This window comes from Tripterygium wilfordii, chromosome 17 (genome assembly GCF_013401445.1).
Source record: "Tripterygium wilfordii isolate XIE 37 chromosome 17, ASM1340144v1, whole genome shotgun sequence".
Classification (NCBI taxonomy): Eukaryota; Viridiplantae; Streptophyta; class Magnoliopsida; order Celastrales; family Celastraceae; genus Tripterygium; species Tripterygium wilfordii.
In genome coordinates, this window is record NC_052248.1 from 10,134,358 (window position 1) to 10,145,526 (window position 11,169).

General features: G+C 40.9%; 1 non-coding gene across 1 annotated transcript; it reads left to right on the top strand.

Annotated features, from left to right (window-relative positions):
• The first annotated feature begins 10,687 nt into the window (after window positions 1–10,687).
• On the top strand, window positions 10,688–10,794 carry LOC119983221. Its single transcript, XR_005464570.1, has one exon. It is a non-coding gene; the product is annotated as a small nucleolar RNA R71 (small nucleolar RNA).
• The last annotated feature ends 375 nt before the right edge of the window (window positions 10,795–11,169 follow it).

The following is an 11,169-nucleotide window of genomic DNA, read 5'->3' on the forward strand; positions in this document are numbered from 1 at the left end:
GTTAACCCCATTGTTGTAGTGATTATACAATCTTGTCAATATCTCTTTCACCTTCGCAAACATAATATTCCTCTTAAATGAATCATATATTTCCTCAAAACAATAATTAAGATATGTCATCTTATAATGTGGAATCAAGACAGTAGCCACATGCAACAAAAAATTCATGTTATCCAGGTTATCCCAATATTTGTCAAATTTTGCTTTCGTACGTTCCACCTTAAGTTTCATGTCGATGTTATCATCTTTGCACATATCCAATAGTCTACTATGCAATGATACTATCTCAATGAAAAATGTATTTGAAGAAATATGAAGGGAAGTAGAGAACTTCAAAGTCATTTGGTAGAAAAGTTTTAAAACTTCACAAGTGCCCTAGCATACTTCCAATCTTGTTCACTAGGCTGCCCAATGTTCCTGTGCCCTTTACCTTTCCCTTGCCTCCCACTACCTGCACTTACCCCATCACCACAAAACTCACTAATATACTAACAATAACGTCTATTATCCATCCCAAGCCTTTTAAAGACTTTTTCATACTTCAAAGCAACCTCTAACATTAAGTATGTGAAATTTCATCATGTGTCAACATCCAAACACAAAGATTGCTTACAATCTACCTTCACCTTCTCCACACACTTCCTAAAAGCACTTAACCTAGTTGATGAAGACCTCACATATTTTACGGCATTGCGAATCCTTAGAATGGATTCATCATTCTCATCTAAACCATTCTTAACAATAAGATTTAGAATGTGCGCACAACAACACATTTACATATACTTATTATTTAGCACAGTGTGCTTCCAATCCTTACAAACAAGTTTCAAGTGCCTAAGAGCTGTATCATTAGAACTTGCATTATCTACGGTTACAGTAAATAATTTTTCAATACTTCAATCCAATTACCTCTCCCTTGTTACTTCAAATTTGAACAGAGCTTATGAGTCTTTTATTCAAGTTTCAGTCACTATCAATCCGATGTACTGTAATACACATATAGTTGATGTTTTGGATTGATGACCAAGTATCAGTGGTTATACACACCATTTCATTTCTTAAAACCTTTTTCAATCTCTCCCTCTCTTCCACATAAATTTTCATACAATTCCTAACTACTGTTATCTGTTGGGTCTAAATTAACCTTACTAGCAAGTGTACTAGTCGGTGACTACAGCACAATGATAAGCAAGGGTCGAATCCACAGGGACGGAGTTATGTCTAATCCAAATGTATACTTGTATGTATGTATGGACAATGTAAACAAAGTAAAGTTCAACTCAAGTTTGTTTGGTTTAGTAATTAAACTAAAAACAAGCGAATAAAAAAGTATTTTTGGTGTTTTCTTGGAATAAGGATGCAAATCAAGCTAATGCAATTTATAACTAAACAAGCTAAAATAAATGGAATAAGATTCAAGACGAGAAAGAAGTACCAAGGCTTCGGAATCAACCAAGGGTAACTGATTTGTAACAAAACCAATTCACACATGCAAATAGCAATCTGGGAATAACGAACCCGTACCTAGGTCGGTATCAGTGCACCTAGGTCAAATCTCCCTAAAATCAATTACTAGCCATTTCATTGGTCTAGGTTGGGTGTTACTAACACATTTTAGCCATCCTATTGGTCTAAACATGCATAAGAATTAATGAAGTTCCATGGAGATAAGGACTCATACAAATCGTCACCTAATTAAAGGGAGACGCATTCATAATCATGAGTTTCATGAAGCATAACCTACTTGACATTTTACCATCTAAGTAGATTCAACAAACAATTTCATTCAAACCCTAAGTGGTGATCAAACACAATGAGTATGAAGAATTTGCAATCAAGCACAGAAACACAAGATTTATACCCAGTAATCGACTATTATATATGTCAATCAAAGTCAAATACAAATCATTCAACCCAAGGCTTCATCCTAGCCTTGGTACAAGTAGTTTAGTTACACATAGAGAGAGAAAAACACAAGAAGATAGATGAGAAAAGCATGAATAAACCCAATGAGTTGAGAAGATCCAAGTTGGGCTGAAGAATCTCTCCTCCTAGCTCCAAGAATCACCTTTCCCCTCTCTTTTCTCTCTCCAAAAAATCTGTTCGAAGTGTCCACAATGCGTTGCGGATAGGGCAAATCGTGATATAAAGCTGGCCCATAAAGCTATTTTTGTGCGCCTAGGCGTGTTGAATTCACGCCTAGGCGTGCGCCTAGGCACAGTCTCGTATGTTAAGTTCACTTTAAATCACTGCTCCTTGGACTGGGCGAGTGAAATTATCCTGGGCGTGCATAAATGGTGAGCCTAGGCGCACCTCACCTAGGCGTAAGCCTAGGCCTACTTCTTCACCCAAAAATCTCTTCCTCCTAGACTGGGCGCAAATGATGAGGCCTAGGCGTGAATAAAATCCGCCCAGAACAGCTTGAACACTTGTTCTTTCTCTAGTCGTGCTTATTTCAACCCCCTTTTTATGACTTTTTGTTACAATCCGCAATTAACCTATAAAAAATACAAATCAACACATAAACATACTCATTATTTATCAAAAGGAAGCTTAAGAGGGGGAGATTTCTACCAAAAATAATAGGTATTATCATACCTATCGAACACCCCACACTTAAACCTTACTTGTCCTCAAATAAAACTAAACTAAGTACATCTACCAACTAACATCCTAACTCACTAACGCAGGAATCGCGATTGCATTTAGCATATGCAACAAGCCGTTAAACCCCTAGGTGTCCCCAGTGGAGGAGTTTTGTCTCCTGAGGGCTTATAAGAACGACACCCACAAACGTTTTAGGTCTCAAGAGATCAAACACCCCACACTTCATCCGCACTATATACTCATGGAAAATTCTCAGCCTACCCAATTAATCTTTTTAGATGGCATGCAGTGCTAAGAGGAAATGCATAAAAGTGTGACTTCCAAGAGTTTATACATGCTAAACATAGTCACATTCCAAGACTCCCAAGAACAACCAAGCAAAGATACCAATGCACATTTATTTATAAACATACTGCTCTATCTACATGTCTTTCTCTTTTTCTTCTTCTTCTTTTTTTTTTATTTTTATTTTGAATCTAGGACCGTGCAATGCTCACTTCATTAAACTTTCTAGACAACCCATGTAGCGAGTTCTAGACCAATGACTCCCAACCAGTTGGTTTAGGGCATTAGATGACAAAGCACCCCTCGGATCAATTTCTCGAGTTGAAAAGGTTTCGAAGTTAAGCTAGCCTAGTATGTTCATCATGATTGCCTCACCTTTTTACTCGAAACTCGAGTTGGTTAGACAAGAGCCCCGGTTACTCAGCAAAAACACATGAGCGGAACATGATCTTTATCAATTTTAATTTTTTATTTATTTATTTTTTATTAATACATAGAAAGTTGTACACAAATAACTAGTGCCAATGATATCGTTGACATGATGCTCTAGCTCATCTAAGAGAAAGTCCACATTCAACACATATACCCAACCAAGTCATACCCCACCACATTTCAGTGCAAGTGAATCAATTTCATAAGTAATCAAGTAGGCATCAATGATTCCTCAAGCATATAAGGGGACAAGATGGGTTCACAACTCAGATATGAAACATAATGGAGTCCATCCCAGTTCAGTTCAACAGAAAACCATAAGTAAGCATCATCCATAGTACATGACCTCAATAGCTCACAAATAAGAGTACCCTACCACCCCACACTTAGAACAAGCTTTGTCCGCAAAGCATAAGATAGGAAGAATCATAACAACATAAAATGAAGGACAAGCTTGAAACAATACAACCTGTAGGAGAAACTACTGAGAGGGGCCACTAGAGGTCTTGCGGCGAACATAAGTGAGATTTTTGTCACGCCGCATCTCCTGGAGCATGGATAAGACGTTTGCAATCTGCTGACCCTGAGTCTGGAACTGCTGATGGACATACTCAGCATGAGACTGGAAGTTCTGCTCGAGTCGAGTCAGCTGGTCGCTCATGTCCTTGATCCAAGTATCCTGAGCATCTGCATCAGCATCACCCTCAACGGCATCCTCCTCCTCCTCATCCTCATCCTCTGAATGCTGAACACCAGGGGCTAGCCGAGCTCTCCCAGCGGGGATAGAGCGAATATGAGCTATACTAATACGCCAATTGCTCAAATCATACACCTCCAAGGGAAGAGGAATAGACTGCATAGACTGAGGGAGCACCTGGAGATATGTCAGCAAGCAAGTGATGATCCGCGACAGAAAGAGCCACTTCACTGTGACTTTGGTATCCTCCACGCTCCTACGAATAGCCAAAAGGGAAGAATGTAATAGTAGTCTAGATCAAACCAAGTACCAATTCATATACAATAAAGAATCTCTAATGCATCCTCCCTCCACTCACTCTGATGCCCAGTTGGCCATAAGTTTCCATGCACTAGTCGGTCCACGAGATACATAACCTGCGGAAGAGCAGATTTCCTAACAAATTTGCCCCGTCGACCAGTAAACTAGTGGACAATCCAATCATGGTTCTCCAGCTGGTAAGAAGGAATAGGTGGCTGGAAACCACTATCAGGAGGCTAGGAAGTAGGATGTCCAATACTGGCACTGACATCTGCAGCAGAAAAAGTAATCATCCCTGAAGGTAATAAAGCTTGGTATGTGCCAGTCCCTGTTGCTTGCACGGTGCGGTAGAAGGCACGCACCAGCTCTGGGTAAACCGGGACATCATGGGCAGAAGCATCCGAGGTAGCAATGGAAGAACAAAACTGGCGGAGCCGGCCGAGAGGCTCACTTCTCTTCCCAATCGTGTTTAACAAATCAGCTAATAAATACACCTCAGGCACAAGAGTAGCAGTCTCAAAGTGATCAATGGCTGCACCAGAAGTAGACCCCTCTGCTACAAGAGGTGGTTGTGGTGTTGTAGACTGAGAAGTGCGCTTCTTACGCATGGTCGCCAAAATTTTTTGTCGCGGCATAATTCCTGCAAAAGAAAAGTACAACAATTAAGAATAGCAGGGAGAATCATAAACTCAGTACTGCACATAAAGATGAACAGAAATGGCAGAATCAAAGTGCAGAAGCACAGAAGCTGAGCATGACTTGGGCCGCCCAGGCGTGGATGTTTCACGCCTAGGCGAAACACGCCTAGGCGTGCAGGAGCCACCCCTAGGCGTGACTTCATCTTCTCCAACACGCACGGGTTGCCATGGCAACCCGAACTTCAAGCTCCAAAATCCCACAAATGGCACTTAAACACATCATATTAGGCAGCACACAGTTCCTAGGTTACTCAAAATGACAAATCAACCAAGATATCCCCTACTTTAGCCCTAAACTCCAAAAATTAGGATATGCCATTATCGAACTCATCAATTCTCTCACTTCAGTTCTTACTCAGAATAGAGTAAGATTAGAACTCAAAGATAGCAAAAGACCAGATGTGGGAGAAACGATTACATACCTGGGGCGCTTAGACTGTCGCGTAGGCAAGGATTGGAGAGGTAAGCCTAGGCACTCGGCGTGGGTGTGTGAATGAATGTACAGTTTATATATAATCACTTTTTTTTTTACTCACGCCTAGGCGTGTAGGATTCACGCCTAGGCGGGGTACAATTTTGCTTCGCCTAGGTGTGTTAAACGAGCGCCCAAAACAGTCTAGCTGTAAACATAATGCCTAGAAATTCTAACTTTCCTACAGCCAGATTCCAACACATTCAAACTAGCATCCACACAAGATTTTGCCAATAAAAATGGAATGATGAAGAACAAAAGGATACACAAAAAGGATATGATTCATTGGGTTGCCTCCCAAGTAGCGCTAAGTTTAGTGTCTTCAGCCAGACGTAGCGGTACCTATAGAATTAAACAAACAAGCATCAAAACTTAACAGATGAATACAACCACCCACCCCACACTTAAAAGGATAGTAAAAACAAATTGATCAAGAAACGAAACCACCTTAGATAATCAAAGCGATGGAGGGTCTTCCAAACGCAACTTGTACTTTTCCATATCAAAAGAGGTCTCGAAATAGGGCTTAAGGCGGTGACCATTTACTTGTTGCTCAAAACCTGTGTGAGGGTCCTTGATAAATATAGATCCATAAGGAAGAACTTTAATCACCTCATACGGACCACTCCACCTTGATCGAAGCTTTCCCGGAAAAATCGAAGGCGAGCATTATAAAGCAAGACTTTTTGACCTGGTTCAAATACCTTCCTTGAGATATGTTTATCATGAAAGAGTTTGGTCTTTTCCTTGTAGATTTTAGCATTCTCATAGGAGTCATTCCGAAGCTCATCAAGCTCATTAAGTTGGAACTTCCGCAAATGGCCAGCTTGTTGGAGATCAAAGTTCAGAACCTTGATTGCCCAGTATGCTCGATGTTGCAGCTCCACCGGTAAATGACAAGGCTTCCCAAAGACTAACTGGTAAGGAGACATGCCAATAGGAGTCTTGAAAGTGGTTCGATAAGCCCAAAGAGCATCATTAAGCTTAATGCTCCAATCCTTTCTATTAGAAGAAACCGTCTTCTCAAGTATATGCTTGATCTCCCGGTTCGATATCTCCACCTGGCCACTCGTTTGTAAGTGGTAAGGTGTAGCAACCTTGTGAATGGCCCCACATTTTTTCATCAATTTCTCAAAGGGCTTGTTGCAAAAATGCGATCCACCATCACTAATAATAGCTCTCGGGGTTCCAAACCTTGCAAAAATCATATTCTTCTAGAAATTCAAAACCACACCATGATCATTGGCTTTGCACGGTAGAGCTTCCACCCATTTACTCATATAATCGACCGCCACAAAATATATAGATTTCCATGGGAGTTGGGGAATGGACCCATGAAGTCGATCCCCCACACATCAAATAACTCAATAGTCAAAATATTGTTCAATGGCGTTTGATCTCTTGCTGAAATATTTTCGGTTCGTTGGCATCGATCACAAGTCAAATAGAAAGAATGAGCATCTTTGAACAAAGATGGCCAATAAAATCCACATTGAAGTACCTTGGCAGAAGTTTTCTTCCCCCCAAAGTGCCCTCCACAAACATGAGTGTGGCAAAAGTGAAGAACACTTTCTTGCTCATTAATTGGAATACATCGCCTAATAATCTGATCAGAACAACACCGGAATAGATAAGGATCATCTCAATAGTAATATTTGATGGAGGAGAGAAACTTGTTTTTCTCATGCGTAGTCATGCCGGGAGGTAACTTCCGACTCACCAAGTAATTAACGATATCTGCATACCAAGGAACCTCCTCGACCTCAAATAACGCTCATCGGAAAAGGTCGCTTTGAAATCCATATCTCTTTCACCACTCTCCTTGATAGCGAGCCGAGAGAGATGATCAGCAACTACATTCTCACACCCCTTCTTATCCCGAATCTCCAAATCAAACTCTTGGAGGAGAAGTACCCAACGAATGAGCCTTGGCTTGGAATCTTTCTTTGACAACAAATACCGCAATGCTGCATGGTCAGAATAGACAATCACTTTAGAGCGTGCCAAATATGGACGAAACTTGTCCAAGGCAAAGACAATGGCCAGCAACTCTTTCTCGGTGGTGGTATAATTGACTTGAGCATCATTGAGTGTTTGGCTTGAATAATATATAACATGAGACTTCTTGTCAACTCGTTGGCAAAGCACCGCTCCAATGGCAAAGTCAGAAGCATCGCACATAATTTCAAATGGCAAAGAAAAATCCGGAGGCATCATAATTGGAGCGGTGGTAAGTTTCTCCTTCAACAAATTGAATGCCCTCATACAAGCTTCATCGAATAGAAAAACTGCATCTTTGGCCAAAAGGTTGCATAAAGGCCTAGCAATTTTAGAAAAATCTTGAATGAACCTCCTATAGAACCCTGTATGTCCCAGAAAAGAGCGAATTCCTTTCACATTGATTGGAGGTGGAAGCTTCGATATAAGCTCAATCTTAGCCGAATCAACTTCAATCCCATTTTTGGAGATAACATGCCCCAACACATTTCCTTGTTGCACCATAAAGTGGCATTTCTCCCAATTTAGAACCAAATTGGTTTCTTCACACCTCCTCAACACAAAAGACAGATTTTGAAGGCAATTGTCAAAACTTGACCCAAAGACAGAGAAATCATCCATAAATATCTCAATGAAACGCTCCACCATGTTAGAAAAGATACTCATCATACAACGCTGAAATGTTGCAGGAGCATTGCAAAGGCCGAAAGGCATCCGACGATAAGCAAATGTTCCAAATGGACAAGTGAAAGTTGTCTTGTCTTGATCTTCGGGAGCAATGGCAATTTGGTTATAGCCAGAATAACCATCCAGGAAGCAATAATACTCATGCCTTGCTAGTCTCTCAAGCATCTGATCAACAAAAGGTAAGGGGAAATGATCTTTTCGGGTAGCTAAATTCAGCTTCCGATAATCAACACAAACTCTCCATCCCGTGACCTTCTGAGTAGGAATAAGCACATTGTTCTCATTGGCTTCTACAGTAATCCCAGATTTCTTCGGCACAAGATGAACTGGGCTCACCCACTCGGAATCAGAAATAGGATAAATAACGCCTACATCCAAGAGCTTCAAAATCTCACCCCGGACAACTTCTTTCATGTTGGGATTTAATATTCTTTGTCCTTCTCTAGTGGCCTTAGTTCCTTCCTCCATCAAAATGCGATGCATGCACATAGAGGGGCTAATGCCACGGATATCCGCGTCCACCCAATTGCACTCTTATATTCCCTGAGAACACGGAGCAATTTCTCTTCTTCCAAGAGAGAAAGATCAGAAGAAATAATTACAGGAAGAGTTTTAGAGTTACCTAAGAATGCATATCGCAAGTGTGCGGGCAAAGGCTTCAACTCTAGCTCTGGCGGACTCACAATAGATGGTGCTAGCTTCTCAAGATTTGGAGAGTCCCTCAAATTTTCAAAAGTCGGATGCCACTTGTATTGATAACTAGGAGAAGCCTCAAACATGTTTACGATTTCTTGAGTGTCATTGTCCAAAGTCCTCTCACTGTCTCCCACTAGAAAAACTTCCAAAGCAATGGTTTTATCATTTCTATGCAGCTCCATGTCAACTCTTCTATCCACCACATCCACCCAAAAACAAGCTTTTGCATCATTAGAATGTCTCATGGCCTCAAAGAGCCAAAACTGAATAGTTTTATCAAAAACTGTCATAGTAAGAACTCCTATCTTGACATCAATGATGGTGTTGGTGGTTGCCATAAAACTGCGGCCTAGAATAAGTGGTACATATTTTCCCGGATTAGGTTCACCCTCCATATCAAGCACTAGAAAATCCACCGGAATAACAAACTCACCCACCTTCATTAGGACATCTTCAACTAGCCCAAAAGGATGCACTAGAGAGCGATCCGCTAATTGGAGAGTGACTGAAGTTGGTTTAAACTCACCGATCTTCAAAGTAGTGTAAACAGAATAGGGCATGATATTTACACTTGCACCAATATCCATCAAGGGCATTTCAATTTCTTTCTCTCCAATAATACAATGAATGGTAAAACTACCCGGATCTTTTAATTTGGGTGGGAGCTTCTTTTGTAAAATAGCATTTGTCTCTTCAGAGAGAAATACTTCTTTATGATCACCTATCTTCCTTTTGTTAGTGCACAACTCCTTCAAAAATTTTGCATATGCGGGAATAGACTTAATTGCCTCAATGAGTGGAATATTAATCTCCACTTTCTTCAAAACTTCAAAAATATCCTGATTATACTAGCTTTTCTTAGCCGGTGCAAGACGAGATGGAAAAGGCACTTTTGGAACAACCTCTTCTACTTCCGGCTTTTCCTTCTTAACATGAGGTATGGTGGAAGCACTTGGCTCCACCACTGTAGGCTCATCATGACTCTCACCTTCAAGCCTTTGATACTCAATCTTGTTATCCACCTTTTTCCCACTTCGCAAAACAGTAATGGCATTAGCATCTTCATGCTGCTTGGGATTTACCTCAGGTTGACTTGGAAGCTTTCCCAGCTGTCTTTCACTCAAGGCATTAGCGAGTTGTCCTACTTGCATTTCCAGCTTTGAGATGGGTTGAGTATTACTGGAAACAGTTTGTTGCAACTGAGTCATTGAATTGCTCATCTCCGCTTAGGACTGTTGCATTGTGACTTGTGATTGAGCAAGTTGGGAAATAAGGTCCTCTACAGTAGACTTCCTTGCATCTTGAGAAGGTGGTGCTTGTCGTGGAGCTTGCCAAGGTTTGGGCCCTTGGTTGAAGTTCTGGAGTGAAGCATAAGAGAAATTGGGGTGATTCTTCCATCCTGGGTTATATGTGTGAGAAAATAGGTCATTCTGCTGCCTATGAAAAGGTTGAACTGCATTAGCTTCAGCTTCAGGAAATGTTCCACTTCTAGAACATACATGAGTAGGATGATCGGTGCCTCCACGAATACCACATGGCTCCAAATTTCTACTCAACAAAGTGACTACCGCATCTAGTTTCCTAGCCACAGATGCCATCTCTAAATTCGAAGCACTAGCCTCATAAATAGTGTGTCTAAGAACATTAGGATCACGACTATCCCATTGTGAGGAATTTGCTACCACAGTCTCAATAATTTCATTGGCCTCTGTCGGTTCCTTAGCCATAATATTTCCTCCAGCAGCTGCATCTAACCGATGGCCGTAATCATCAGACAGATGTTGATAAAAGTATGAGATAATCTGCCATGGCAAGAATTGATGATGGGGACCACCAATCAATAGAGTTTTATATCGCTCCCAAGCTTGAAAGAGTGGTTCTCCCTTGTTCTGCCTGAAATGGAAAATCTGATCTCTCAACCTCTGTGTTCTTGACTGAGTATAGAACTTCTAAATAAACTTAGCGGAGAGTTGATCCCAAGAAGTGATAGAATTTGCTGGCAGAGTCTTGAACCAAATCTTAGCACTCTCCTTAAGAGAAAAAGGAAATAGCTTCAACCGGATGAACTTTTCAGATATGCCTTGTATTTTTTGAGTGTCATAAATCTCCAGAAAACTATCAATGTGATCACTGGCATCTTGATTCTCCGCTCCTGAAAAGGATGGAAGCATGTTGATCACATGACATTTAAGCTCATAGAAGAGGTTTGGAGGAATAGTAGGATAGACGATGCATGATTGTCTAGTAGAGAATTGTGGCATAGAGTAGTTCACGATGGTGACAGGAGCATTTGCAAT